This window comes from Lipotes vexillifer, unplaced genomic scaffold (assembly GCF_000442215.2).
Source record: "Lipotes vexillifer unplaced genomic scaffold, Lipotes_vexillifer_v1.1 scaffold21, whole genome shotgun sequence".
Lineage (NCBI taxonomy): Eukaryota > Metazoa > Chordata > Mammalia > Artiodactyla > Lipotidae > Lipotes > Lipotes vexillifer.
In genome coordinates, this window is record NW_006774065.1 from 4,057,557 (window position 1) to 4,073,538 (window position 15,982).

Genomic DNA, 15,982 nt, shown 5'->3' on the forward strand with positions numbered 1-15,982 from the left:
GGCCATGTGAAAAGCCCACGGAGGGGATTCGGAAGCCCTGGAATCTCCCCTTAAGTTAAATCTGGGGTGGAGGTGAACAGGGAGGATAATAAAGAGTGGTAGGTTGACTTTATTTGGTTTCAGATTTGCTGGGATTTGGAGGAAAGGGAAAGGTTTATTTGATGACTAATAAAGAAACTCTTCTCCTAGGTAAATAAAAATGTTAACAGTTATTCTTTCTGAGTGGTGGAAATATGGGTATTTGTATGTACGTTTTTTGTGCGCTCTGTAACTTACATTTGGGGAAAATTTTTTTAATCCACCGTCAAAAAATTTTTATCATCCCTATCTTTGGATTGTCTTTCTTGAACTCGGGAAGTTATATAATCATCGGAACGGTTACCCTGATTCCAGCCAGAACGAAGATGAGCGAGCGTGTGCAGCAGATAAAGGGAGAATTTGCAGATTTCGCGCGTCGGAGCTCGAGACCGGAAGAGAAGAGCGAGTGTGCATCCACGGGCATTCGGGTGGGTCCCGGGTTCTACAGACACCCCGGGAAACTTTGGCCCATTTCCTTTGGCTTCCCAGTCTCCCCAAGTGCATCTCTCTCTAGGAGACCCCTCCAAAACGTGCCACCTCTGGGGACTATATGTCTCTTCTAGCTTGGTTTTGAAGTGCAGTTTACGCTCAGCAAACACATCTGCTCTCTTGCATCCTGACTTTTTCATTTAACTGCTTTTTCCTGCAGCGCTTCACAGTTTGCAAAGCCCTTTCCCTCCCCCTAGAGAAATTAATTTTGTTTCTCAAGACACGCAGGATGCACGAATTCCCATCCTGAAATGCCATCGAGGTGATTGCATCCAATCTCAAAATCGGTGTTCCCCCCGCCCCGGGGGGGCCCAAGCGGTGGGGGCACCCAGGCTCCTTGCACATGGACCTATGGCCTCCCTGCTGCCAGCTTGGGGGCGTTAGGGTTCAGAGCTCCCCTTGCTTGGCTCAGCTGCTCACTCCACTTTCCCCAGTCACCAACTCACTCTCCCGCGCTGCAGCTCTGTTCACCAGAAGACACACAAGTGTCATTTGTCAGCCCAGGGCACAGAGCCCAGTTGGTGATATCAGAGTTGATGCCCAGCGCCGCTGTGAACAGCTGGCTGTCAAGATCAGGGTGGCTCTCCCCGGAGTCCATGAGACTTTGGGCTCCTCCAAAGCGCATTATGGTAATGGCAATTAGAGCAGGAATATCAGAGACAGCGGTTCATTCAGCAAATATTTATGGAGCACCTATTCTGTACCAGGCATTGTTCTAGGCGGAGAAGCAGGGGTGAGCGAGAAAGACAAGGCCCTTCTCTCATGTAGAGTCATCTAGTAAGCCAGACAGACAAAAAAAGACTCAAATAAAAATAGCAGCTTCTGATAAATACTAGTGGAGAAAAACAAACACTGCACTTGTTTTCTTTGTATGTGTCAAAAATTATCTCACTGAATCCCCAAGATAATCCTAGGAATTATGTACTATTCCTAGCACACCCATTTTACAGATGAAGTAAGACACAGAGGCTAGGTTGTTTGCTGAAGGTCACACAGCTAGTAAGTTTCAGAGCCACAGCTGGAAGTCAGGACAGCCAGAAACCAAAGCCCTTGTTCATATTTAATAAATTCCCATTGCAAACCCCCAGTACCTAGCGCAACTCTGGCACACACTAAGCACATAACAAATGTGGGAATGGTCTAAACATATCTCTATGGACAATAAGAGTACCATAAATTTCCACGCTCAAAGTAGCACGTGTGTTAACCTCTGCTGACATCATCAGGGCTGGAGGAGAACTTCAGACTGGACTGGGACACGGGGAGGGCCTCTGTCCACATGCCATTCTCTGCCAGGCAACTCCCCTCTAGAGTCCAGTTTTGCTGAAACATGTCTAAGAGAATTAGCTGGTTCTGAGCCTGAGAGTGGCTCAGAAGAATAAGAAGGAGAAAGTTATAGGAAGAACACTGTAGGGGAAAGAGGATTCTCAACACAGGGAACAGCAAGTGCAAAGGCCCTGAGGCACGAACAGTCTTCCAGTGTTGAAACAGTGGAAAGAAGACCAGAGTGGCTGGAGTGCAGGGTGAGAGGGAGAGTGTTAGGAGAGGAAGCTGAAGAAGTGGGCAAAGGCCAGATCACTCAGGGCCTTATAGGTCACAGGAAGGCACTTGGATTTTATGCTAAACCGAATGGGAAATCACTCAGTTTTAGGCCAAGGAGTAATATGATCTGATTCACTTTTTAAATAAGTTTTTTATTTTAAAATAATTCTAGATTTACTGCGAAGTTGCAAAGATAGTACAAAGATTTTCCATATACCTTTCACTCAGTTTCCCCTTAATGTTAACATTTTACACAACCATGGCCTTGCTCTTAATTTTTCAAGATATTTAAATCATAAAGAAATGTTGGGTCATAAAATATCACATAACATCATTACCCAGAAAACATCTTCTCCTAAATAAGATCTGACTTCATTTTTAAGAGATTCCTTTGGTGTCTGTGAGGAGAATGGACTGTAGGTGGGCAGGAGTGGAAGCTCTGAGGGAGGGGGCTGATGAAAAATGTGGCATCACTGCTCTGAGCCTCAGTTTCCTCATCTGCAATATGGGAATGATATATCACCCATCTCAGAAGGTTGTTGTGAGAATGTACCTTACCCTGTACCTGGGGAGATAAAAGTAATAATGAGGACAATGATGATAATGATGATGATAATAATAGTAATAGCTAGCATTTACTGAGTGCTTACTGTGTGCCAGTTTTTGTGCTTCAGGCCCTTCATGCAGAATCAGGAAAGCAGATTCTCTGGGTTGTTCCCAGAAGCCTTGGAGAAGGGGGATTAAGATGGGTCTTTCAAACCATCCTTGGCCCTCATAGAGTACATGTTGATGTTGGGTGTTTCTCTGTTTAAGAAGACCCCAAATATATTTCCATCTGGACTTACCTAACAGAGAAATTAGGATGGTTATTGCCTTGCTAAGTGTTCCTTAGCTTCACAGAATGACTCACTCCAGGTTGGGAAAGTAGCAAGTTGTCCCGATATCTAGAGGGTGGATGACACTGTTGTTTGGAACTAAGTCTGGCAAAGGGAAGCTCATTTTGGTGCAGGGCCTCTCAACCTGGGCACAGCTGACCTTTGGGGTCAGATCGTTCTCTGTTGTGGGGCTGTCCTGGGCATTTAGGATGTTCAGCAGCATCCCTGACCTCTACCCACCAGATGCCAGAAGCATTCAAAAATGTTTCCAGGTGCCACCAAAAACCACCTTCCCACTCCTAGATGAGAACCACCACTTTGCAGCATCTGGGACCTGTGGCAAAGCGGCTTTGAAGTTGCTCTGTTCTTCTGTCAGTCTTAACCCTGTGTGGTAAGTGCTTTGCCAGAGTAACTCCTCAACTACTAATACTAATATAATAGCCATCATTTATTCAGAGTTTACTATGTGCTAGGCATTGACCCAACTCTTGCTTTATATATCTGTCTATCTATCTATCTGTCTATCTATCTTCCAGCTTTATTCCCACTTAATGCATAAGTCATTATTCTCCATATATAGATGGAGAAACAAGGTTCAGAGAGGTGACTTGACAAAAGACACACAGCTAAGAAGCGACAGAGCCTGGATTTGAACCCAGATTTATCCAACTCCAGGGGCCATGCCCTTTAACCACTCTGCTACTCTGAGCCTCTGGAGCCAGAGGTGTTAGAAAATCATGTGGGGAAAAATATTTTATAAACAGTAAAGTGCCATTCTGGTATCAAGTAGGAGAAGCAGCATGGAGAGAACTTGTTCTGGACTCTCAGGTTGGAAAAGCCAAGTTCTAGTGCAGAGTTCACACGTGACTCATTGTGTGGCCTTGAGCAAGCCACTTGACTTACTAGGTGAAACAAGCTTAATAAGCCCAGCCCCGCCTTCTCCCACTATGAGTGAGATGGCACTTTGAACAATGATGGTATCATGGAGGCACAGTGCTGGGAGCTTTGCATATGTGTTCTTTTAAATTTCATCCACAATAATTCTAGGAGGCACAAGCCCTCCCTCCACCCCCTTTTTGAATTGAGATGAAATTCACATAACATAAAACCATTTTACAGTGTACAATTCAGTGGTGTTTAGTACATTCACATGTTGTGCAAACATCATCTCTATCTAGGTCTGAAACATTTTCATCACCACAAAAATAAACCCTGTACCTATTAGCAGCCACTCCCCATTTCTTCTTCCTCCCAGTTCCTGGCACCACCCACCTGTCTCCTAACTCTGTCTTTGCCTATCCTGGATATTTCATATAAGCAGAATCATACAATACACGACCTTCTGTGCCTGGCTTTTTATTTATTTGTTTATTTATTTATGGCTGCTTTCGGTCTTCTTTTCTGCACGCGGGCTTTCTCAAGTTGCGACGAGCAGGGGCTACTCTTGGTTGCGGTGCGCAGGCTTCTCATCGCGGTGGCTTGTCTTGTTGCGGATCACGGACTCTAGGCGTGGGGGCTTCAGTAGTTGTGGCACGTGTGCTCAGTAGTTGTGGCACGTGGGCTCAGTAGTTGTGGCTCGTGGGCTCTAGAGCACAGGCTCAGTAGTTGTGGCGCACTTGCTCCATAGCATGTAGGATCTTCCCGGACCAGGGCTCGAACCCGTGCCCCCTACATTGGCAGGTGGATTCTTAACCACTGTGCCACCAGGGAAGCCCTGCCTGGCTTCTTTTACTTAGCATCATGTTTTTGATGTTCATTGACATTGTAGCCTGTGTCAGTACTTCCCTTTTACGGCTGAATCATATTCCATTGTATGGAGTGACCACATTTTGTTTATCCATTTATTCATTGATGGACATTTGGATTGGCCCAGCCCTTTTTTTCAGATGAGGGACACAAGACCCAGTAAAGTTAAATGACCTCACCAACATCACAGAGGAATTGACAAGCTGCTGGCTCTGGATTTTAAACTATGAAGACCGAACTGTCTTTTACCTGTCTTATCTATACTGGAAATTTCCTAACACTGGTTGATGATGAAAAAATTTTTAATGAACTACTGAAAGCTGAGAGCAAAGCTTGGATTACCCTGTTCACAATCCAGAGTTAACAAATGCTAGCATTTGGCCATATTTGACTTGGACTTTTTTTAGGTAACAAAAGAAATAAAGCATTATAGCTGAGACTCCCTTTGAACCCCTTCTCCCTTCTACTCGCTTCCTCCCCCCTCCCCAGTGGACCTTGCCTGAGATGTTGTGTAGGTGATTGTGTTCTTACCAGTATACTGAACAAACTAACAATCAACAAGGAACTAACAACAACCTTACTACCCAGCGGGTAAATGAAATGCTCTTTTTTTTGGCTGTGCAGCATAGCTTGCAGGTCCTCTGCAGTGAAAGCACCATATCCTAACTACTGGACCCCCAGGGAAGTCCCTCAAATGCATTTTTATAAAGCCGGATTTATTCCATTAAAAAGACCATCTTTGACTCTGAGAGTAGGGTTTTCCAATTGTATTTATATTAAAATGTCCTTCCTAAAGTGAAATGGTGGTGATAGTGACAGCTATTTTTTGAAATGTTCCATTTGGCAAAAGAAAAAAATCCTATAATGGGAGGATGGAAAAATAACTTGTGGCATGTTTATGCAGTGATGGAAATTAATGAAACCAAGCTACATGTCTCAATATGGATCCATCTGGAAGCTAATGTCAAGTGAACAAAAGCCAGCTGGGGAAGGATTAGGACTGTACCATACTATTTACATAAAAGTTAAAATGACAAAATATCTTATGGTATATATTATATATTAGGACAGTGTTTTTTAAACTTTTTTGGGGCCACAGTGCTCTGTAAGAAAGATATTTTAAAAATAGAATTACTATATGACACAGCAATCCCACTACTGGGCCTATACCCAGAGAAAACCATAATTCAAAAGGACACATGCACACCAATGTTCACTGCAGCACTATTTACAATAGCCACGTCATGGAAGCAACCTAAATGCCCATCAACAGACAAATGGATAAAGAAAATGTGATACATATATATAATGGAATATTACTCAGCCATAAAAAGGAACGAAATTGGGTCATTTGTAGAGACGTGGATGGATCTAGAGACTGTCATACAGAGTGAAGTAAGTCAGAAAGAGAAGAACAGATATATTAACGCATATATGTGGAAACTAGAAAAATGGTACAGATGAACTGGTTTGCAGGGCAGAAATTGAGACACAGATGTAGAGAACAAACGTATGGACACCAAGGGGGGAAAGTGGCGGGTGGTGGTGGTGGTGGTGGTGTGATGAATTGGGCGATTGGGATTGACGTATACACTGATGTGTATAAAATTGATGACTAATAAGAACATGCTACATAAAAAATAAATTAATTTTAAAAAAAGATATTTTATGTCTCAACCCAGTACACATATATACAGATGTAAAACTTGAACAAAAATTTCGCAAGACATATTTACCTTACTATGTATCATACACTCTGATTATTTTTTAATCCTATTCTATCCTTATTATTAAAATGCTGGTTGTGACCGTGTAAACTGATTTTGAAAAATAACAGTGTAGGAATATACCCCATGCAGTAAAAGTATAAAGACAAATGAGAAAGAAACATACAACATTCAGGAAAGTGTTTCCATGTAGCGAAAACATAAAGACACATTCATGAAACACATCATATTTAGGAGGAAGGGAGAAAGGAGGAGATTGGGGAGGGGTACACAGGGGTGCAATTTCCTTTCTAATGTTTTGTTTCCTGTATTGGAGGGTGGGTATGTGGGAGTTTGTTACATTACTTTTTTAAAATCAACTTCATTTGAGGTACACTTTGCATATGATAAAGACAACCATTTTAAGTGTACAGTTTAATGAATTTTGACCAATGAATATGCTCATGTAACCACCTCCACAATAAGTTATAGAACATTTCCAATACCCCCAAAAAGTTCCTCCAAGCCCTTTTGTAGTCAGCCTCTCTCCACCCCCAAATCCCGGTCCCAGGCAATGACTGATTTCCTGTCTGCGATTATAGACTATAGTGATCTTTTCTAGAGTTTTAGATAAATGGGATCATACAGAGTGGGCTCTTTTTGTGCCTTGTTTCTTTCACTCAACATAATGTTTTTAAGATTGGTACATATTGTATGTGTCAGTGATCCATTCCTTTTTATTTCTGGGTAATAGTCATAGTATGGATAGGTAATAATATGTCTATCTCTTCACCTGTCGGCAGTCATTTGGGTGGTTTCCAGTTTTTGGAAAATTTTTTAATAATGTTCATGTCCAAGTTGGTTTAATAAAAAATAAATATACAATTTGAGATAGTTCCAAAATAATAAGAAGAAAAGGGAACCACAAAAAACAAACAAAAAATAATAAATATAATCTACAACACCCCCTCCCTGCACCTGCCATGTTATTCTGGCAATTTTTCTGGTGTCACATCCCCGAGTCAACGCTTCCTCGCCAGCAGTCTGGAAAACCACTGTAGGCCACCTGCAGTGGAAGTTAATGATGGGCCACTGGGCAGAGAAACCGGAGGTCCCTAGAGCCCATCTTGGTTTTTTGCTCTGGGCTGGCCTTTTCTCCTAGGAAATATCGATCACAGTAAAGGGGCTGCTGGCTCGGCTTAGAAGCCTTGTGGGGATCTCGGATCTGCGAGGAGGTCTGGAATGCCCAGCCCTCCAGCTCTCTTGCTGAGGCTCTGAGCCACACACTGACAGTTTCTGGAAGTGCTTTCCACCAGCCCTTCCATCTGCCCACACACTGGCCCCTACTCAGCCCAGCAGCAAAGCTCCATCCAGATTTCCAGGCCCTCCAGAGCCAAACCAGATCAGGCTACCAGGGCCTGACTCAGAGCAAATTGTCTTTTTTGCCCGTGAGTGTTCAAACCTCATCTCCTCTTCACAGCCCTGAAATTACAGTAATGCTGTGGCCTTGGACATAGTTGGGAAACAAAGGATAACCCTGGGGAGGGCAGAGGGCTGTGAGTGAGCTCAGAATAGCCAGTTCTGTGCTGCTGGCTGCCCCCTCTCTGGGTTCACTTCCAAAGGCCATTCTCTGCCACCCCCATATCTGTTCCACCGGGTGCTTGCCTGTTACCTGGAATCAAACTCCAGCTCTTTCCCCTTAGAAGCTGAGTAGCTTTGGGCAAGTGACATCGCTGAGCCTCAGTTTTGTGAAGTGAGGTTAGTGCAGGATTGAATGAAATGATGTATGTGGGCTGCTTAGCATGGTACCTGAAACATAAGGTAGTGGACTGTATTTTCTAAAATTGGCCATGATGATATTTCCGGTCCCATTTGCTCTTCTATAACCTTACCACTCCCCTATCAAGAGACGGAATCTAGGTTCCCTCCCCCTTGAGTCTGGGTGGGAGTCTCTACAGTGGAAGTGATGCTATGTGGCTTACCTGGCTGGGTCTCAAAAGGTAATGTACACCATCCCATTCTCTCCTGGCCTGAAATAAGTCGGACAGAGAAAGACAAATCCTGTATGTTCTCACTTATTTGCTGAGTCTAAAAAAGCCTAACTCATAGAAAAAGAGAGTAGAATGGCTGCCAGGGACTGGAGGTTTGTGGACGGGTTGGGGAGATGTTGGTCAAAGGGTACAAACTCCCAGAGATAAGATGAATAAGATCTGGAGGTCTAATGCACAGCATGCTGACTATAATCAAAGAGGCTGTATTGCATACTCACAAGTTGTTAAGAGAGTAGAGCTTAAATGCTATCACCACACACATACAAAATGGTAATTATGTGAGGGAATGGAGTGTTAACCTAACTGTGGTAATCATTTTACAATATACACATGTATCTATCTAATCATCACATTGTATACCTTAAACATGCATATGTTACAGGTCAATAACATCTGGATAAAGCTGGGGAGAAAAGGTAGAATGACTCCCCCAGCTCTCTCTGGTGACACTGGCTCTGGGAACCCTGCCACTGTGCTGTGAGGAGGCTAAGGCCACATGCCGAGGGTCCAGGCAGGTGTTCTGGCTGCAGCCCCAGGTGAGGTTCCAGTTAACAACCAGCATCAACCATCAGACATGCAAGTGAAGAGTTTTCGGAAGATCCCAGCATCAAGCAGTCCTTCCAGGCCCCTTCCCTTACAGCAGTCACTTCCCTCCACTCTGGGCAAAGATGAACTAAGTAAATGATCGCTATTGTTCTAAGCCACCAAGTTTCAGGCTGTTTTGTTGTGCTGCGATGGATAACCAGAGCACAGAAAGGCCACAGTAAACCTCAGTGTATCATTATTGCTGTCTGTCTTTTGCTCACACTCCATGTTCCCCGTTTACAGCAAATTCAAACACATCCCAAATCCAACCCTTTCAAGTTCAAGCCACCATCACCTCTGGCCTGGAGGACTTAAAGTAAACTGTTTCTACTTTGCCTTCCTGTTGTCTCTTCTCCACCCAGCCTGCGAACCAGCTCTTAGAAACAAAAGTATGATCATGCCTTTCTCTGCTCTGAAGCCTCCAATGGCTTCCTGTCACACCTGGAATAAAATCCAAACCCTGACTGTTGCCTACAAACACTGGTGTGCTGGTAAGTGGTATGTCTCCTCTCAAAAAAAAAAAAAAAAAAGCCCTGATTTATAGCATTTGCCAGCTCTTAGAGTCCATATGCACAAGTCTATGATACACGACAGCTGCCAGGCCCTGTGTCACACTCCAGCCTCAGACTCTATCTACCAACTTCCGCCTTGCCACTGGCAACCACTCTGACCTCCTTGCTATGCCTCAAACATTCCAAGCACGTTCCCATTCTGAATCTGTTCCTTGGATAGAAATGCTTCACCCTAGGTATTTGCTCCCTTTCTCCATTCAAGTCTCTGTTCAGCTGTCACCTTGTCAGAAGACCTTCCCTGACCACCATAGCTAAAATAGCCCTCTCTCCTCAACCCTTCTGTCACCCTTTCTCCCCTCACCTTCTTCTATTTTTCTCCATGGCACTCCTAGTTATCTGCCATTGTATTATGTCTTTGTCCATCTATTTTCTTTCTCCACGTGGGCAGGGATTTTGTATGCTTGGTTCACTGCTATATTCTGGGTGCCTGGCACATGCAAGATGCTCAGTAAAAATTTGTCAAACAAATACATAGAAGCTATTGAAACAGAGAAGAACAAACCTGACTCCATATTGAATCTATTCCTTTAGCTCTAACCTTTGTGCTTTGTTGCTTGTGCTGAGTCATGCTGGCTCTGCACCTTTTGTAAAAGAATGTTACCTATAGACTGAAATATACAGGATAGCCCAGTTCTCAAGGCTCTGACCTTTAAAGCTATAACACTTTCTCATGCATATAGAGATAAAAAGTGGCAGAACTAAGAATAACGTTTGTCTAGTTGGAGGTTTATAAGGAACATTGTGACCAGACCTACGTGGACAGCTCTAAGAACAAAAAATTCCAGCACCAAGAAATTTGCAAAAACTAGCTACCTAGGAGGAGCCACCCCCTCCCCTTTTAATATAAAAGAAGCCTGAATTCTAACTCTGGCAAGATGGTTCTTTGGGATACTAGTCCACCAACTTCTCCGTCTGCTGGCTTTCTAAATAAAGTTGCTATTCTTTGCCCCAACAACTCATCTCTTGATGTATTGGCCTGTCCTGAAGAGAGCAGTGCAATCTAGGATTTGGTAACACTGTTAATAATATAGCTGCAGGACTTCCCTGGTGGCAGTGGGTAAGACTCCGCATTCCCAATGCAGGGGGCCCAGGTTCCATCTCTGGTGGGAGAACTAGGACCCACATGCATGCCGAAGCTAGGAAGCCCGCATGCTGCAGCTGAGAAGTCTGCGTGCCGCAACTAAGACCCGGTGCAGCCAAAATAAATCAATAAATAAAATAAACTGGTTCCTTTAAATAATAATAATATAGCTGCAAAATGGGGATAATAATAGTTGGGGGCAGAATTCAATGAAATGATGCAGGTAAATGCTTAACACAGAACTCTAAGTAGGAGTGTGTTGTAAGGTTGTTATTTACCTCACATCACAAGGCTGTCTGAGGCCTGGGGGACAGTACCTGGGGACAGTGAGGAACAGTGGTCATCTCTGCATTTCATGTGGCAGAGCAGGCCTCTGCCAGGCGCTAGAGTGTCCGTCATTGCAGGGTAAGAGAGCAGTCCCTAGGGCCAAGGACACTCTCTCTGGCCTCACTGCTTTATAGGCTAAGGATGGAAGAGCACCAAAGGGATTCTTTGGGCTTGAGAAACCTTGCTTATTTTGATGGTAGGAATGGAGGTGAAGGACAAATGGCTCTTTATTGATTTTATTTTCCAAAGTTCCAAATCAGCATTGCAGTATCATCAAGAGAAATAAAAATTAAAAGAATCATCATCTCCCTTCCCCAAACCACCACCTCTATTCTTACTCCGGTTTTTGTTCGTTTGTTTTGTGGTTATGTTTAAAAATAAAAGCAAGGTCCTGATCTTTGGTAATAGTTACTGAAATATTTATGGGTGAAATGACATGATGTCTGAGATTTACTTCCAAGTAACTTGTTTGCAAGCTGGGTTCTTTGGAAGCAGGCATTGAGATGGAGGTTGAGGATGCAAGATGTATGTACTGCTTTGAAAACAGACAATGACTTATCTATTGTTTGGTGTAAAAAGCAAGTTGCAGAGCAGTAAATAAAACATCATCCTGCTGTGCACAATAAAAAGCATGAAGGTAGAGGACGTTTCTGGAAGGATATGCAAGAAACTGTCAACAGTGGGGTAAGACTGAGTGGGAGTAGGTGTCTACATCCCCTTGCCACCCTCTGCACTGTTTGAATGTTTAAAGTATTGGACACACATTACTTTCATACTAAAAGTCTCAGGCTAAAATGTTGGCCACGATTGTTACTCTACCTTTTAAAATATTTAACATTCTACTACTTATTTTTAAGTAATGCATCTAATACATGTGCTAGGGGCTGAACTGTGTTCCCCAAAATCCATACATTGAAGTCCTAACCCCCAGTCCCTCAATGTGGCTGTATTTGGAAATAGGGTCCTTAGAGGTAATTAAGGTAAAATGAGGTCATTAGGGTGGGCCTTAATCTAATATGACCGGGGGTCCTTATAAGAAGAGGAAATTTGGACACAGACACACGCAGAGGAAAGACTAGGAGAATACACAGGGAGAAGACTGCCATCAACAAGCCAAGGGGAGAGATCTTAGAAGAAACCAATGCTGCTGACATCTTGATCTTGGACTTCTGGCCTCCAGAGCTGTGAGAAATAAATTTCTGCTGTTTAAACCACCACTAGTTTGTTATGGTAACCCAAGCAAACTAATACAATGTATCAAATATTTGGAAAATGAAGAAACGTGGAAAGGATAAAACCATACATAATTCTACCACCCAGCAAAACCCACAGGAATGATGCCACTTCTGGCTCAGAGTGAGAAACAAGGGGCTCGGACCACTCTTCTCCCTCTGGGGAAGGCGTTCCTGGCTATTGCCTTCAGAAAGGTGGGAAGAATTTTGCATCTAAAGAGACTGCTTCACACAAACTGGATGGCATTTGGCCTTTTCAGATTGCTGTGGGCTTTTTATTACAAAGAGATGCTTCCCTTAAAGGTGATAAAAATCCACACCAAAGAATTTGAGTGTGACATGATTTAGATCAGCAAACTTTTTCCATAAAGGGCTAGATAGTAAATATTTTTGACTCTATGGGCCAAACGATCTCTGCCCCAGTTACTCAATTCTGTCACTGGAATTTGAAAGCATCCCAGACAATATGTAAATGAATGGGTGTGGCCATGTGCCAATAAAACTTTATTTACAGGGCTTCCCTGGTGGCGCAGGGGTTGAGAGTCTGCCTGCCGATTCAGGGAACATGGGTTCGTGCCCCGGTTCGGGAATGTCCCACATGCCGCGGAGCGGCTGGGCCCGTGATCCATGGCCACTGAGCCTGCGCGTCCGGAGCCTGTGCTCCGCAACAGGACATGCCACAGCAGTGAGAGGCCTGCATACCGCAAAAAACAAAACAAAACAAAATAGAAAAACTTTATTTACAAAAACATGTGACAGGGGACTTCCCTGGTGGCGCAGTGATTAAGAATCCGCCTGCCAATGTAGGGGACACGGGTTCGAGCCCTGGTCCGGGAAGATCCCACATGCCACAGAGCAACTAAGCCTGTCCGCCACAACTACCGAGCCTGCGCTCTAGAGCCCGTGAGCCACAACTACTGAGCCTGCGTGCCACAACTACTGAGCCTGCGTGCCACAACTACTGAAGCCCGCACGCCTAGGGCCCGTGCTCTGCAACAAGAGAAGCCACCGCAATGAGAAGCCAGCGCACCACAATGAAGAGTAGCCCCCGCTCGCTGCAGCTAGAGAAAGCCCATGCGCAGCAACGAAGACCCAACACAGCCAAAAATAAATAGTATAAATAAAAAAAAAAAAGTGACAGGACCATGATTTGGTCTGACAACCCTTGGTTTAGAGCAGTTATTTACTTTTGAATATAATTTAATATTTTAATTAGAAGCAATGATTACCTTAAGGAGAAAGTCTCAGTTATTGCTAATAAGTCCTAACCTTGATAATCTCTTTTCATGTATTTATATATTTATTTATTTATATTTTAAAATTTATTTATTTATGGCTGCTTTTTATTACATATGTAATAATACATATGTCTCAGTCTGTTTGTGATGCTATGACAAACATACCATAGACTGGGTGGCCTATAAACAACAAACATGTATTTCTTACAGTTCTGGAGGCTGGAAAGGCCAAGATCAAGGTGCTTCAGATTGGGTATCTGGTGAGAGCCTGCTTCCTGAGCCATAGACAGCTGTCTTCTCACTGTGTCCTCACATGGCAGAAGGGGTGAGGGAGCTCTGTAGGGTCTCTTTTATAAGAGCACTAATCCCATTTACGAACCTCAGTTTATTCTCTGTAAATTGGGATAATGATGGCACCTACTTGGGGGAGATTGGGGAGTTAGATTCAGTCAGGCAATTCATGTAAAGGGCTGAGAGTTTCCCTGGCAGCAGCAAGAATTCAGTAAATGGTAGTTGTCATGGTGACTATACTGTCCTCAGAATGATAAGGGAACTTCAGTGCAATATAATGTAAGAGCAGTGGACTTTGGGCCAGGATGATTCAGTATAAATGTTAGATTGTCCATTAATTAGGCCAGTCACTCTGGACACATTAAACTTCTCAGCTTCAGTTTTGCTTATCTGTAAAATGGGGGCAAGGTCCAAATGGGGTTTAAATATATATATATATATATATATATATATGATAGCCTCTATTCAGGACTATTTTTCTATTAAAAAATTTATTGAGCATCTACTATATGCCAAGAACTATTCTAGGTTCTAGCGCTATGCAGTAATCAAAACAGACCACTGCTCCCCCCAAAAAAGAAGCACTGGGAAGAGGTGGGGGAATACAATAGACAAGATAAACAAGTAAACTATAGAGAATGTTATATGGTTATATAATGAGGGAAAAGGGATAGAAAATTGGGACTTTTATTTGCAAGAATCAGAAAGCCAAACTCCAAGTGGCTTAAGCAGAAAATTTAATTGCTTATGTGCATGAAAAATGCATGAACAACTTAAAAAACATTCAGGTGTGGCTTGATCCAGGAGCTCAAATGATGGTATCAGGGCTGGTCTCTCTCCTCCCGTCACTCCATTCAGTTTTTCTTTGTGCTAACTCCACTCTCTCAATTAGATGCTGCCCTGTGGGTGGAAAGATGGCTGCCAGCAGCCCCTACTCTCATAACACCAAGACCAGCAGAGCAGAGAGCCAACTTTTCCCTAACAGACAGAACAAAAGTCCTGGCCTGACTCTCAGTGGTCCAAACTGAGTTGGCAATCACGGCAACCAGAGGCACGTGAGGCTCTGATTGGCCAGGTCTGGGTCACATGACCATCCTGGTCATCGGAAGTGGAGTTGCTATCACTTAGACCAAAAGAACCACTGGTTGGGGGAGGGGATGTCCTGAGGAAAATTGAGGTGTTGTTCCTTGAAGAGGGTGAAAAGATGGGGGTGGGTGGGTAGAGAAACAGAGTAGGTGATCAGTAGATGGCAGCCAAACTTGAAGGGAGTAGTTGGCTTCCTTTTTCCAAAGTTCTAACCTGTCTATCCTTGGCTGAGTCAGAAAATTATTTCTGAAAAATTTTCAGCAGTTCTGGTGTGTTCTGCCAAAAAAGAAGTATCAGTCAAGATATAAAGGCCTAGCTGCTTAATTAATGGGCCTGTCAGGAAGAAGGACAGGTGTACTGTGAGTAGAATGAACACCCAGTGAGGTCAGGGCAAAGAGGGAGGGGAAGAAGGCTAATGTGGTTTCAGGGCAGCTCCACCCCCTCAGGCATGATCTGCTGCTGCTGCTGCTGTTTCCCCTTCGTGTCTTTAGAGAAAGTAGGAGACACCTGGTTGGATCCCTTTGACAGGTAACAAGGTGACTAAGAGGAGGGCTGGACTCCAGGGTGGGAACAGGGCAGCAAAAGTCTGCAGGAGTCAACCTGGAACTTGTTTCCTCTTTGCAGGACTTGAGAACTTTCCTGGGCAAGCACAAGATAACACAGTTCTCCTCCTATGCCATGCCCAGAGCATAAAAATAATAAAATACAAAGAAGGATGTACATCATAGAATTAACTTTGGCTGCATATAACAGAAACTCAGTACATATTAGTTTGTTTTTCTCTCACTTAAAACAAGTCCATGAGTGGGCAGCTCAGGGCTTGTGTTGCCACAAAGTCATCAAAGACCGTTTGTCTAACTTCGCCCTCTGCTTTCTTTTGAATTGGCTTATGATCTCAAGGCTGCTGGAAAGTTTACTCTGCCCACTCAAGGGAGGAGCAGAGCAAGAGCATGAATGTGTGATTCCATTACGGGAGGAATGAAAGAACTCCAGTCCCCCAAAAGGGCCAAGACAGAGTGTTAACACTTCTTTTTCAGAGCCCTCACTTCCCATCTAAGTGTCTTGCAACTTGCGAGTGTGCAG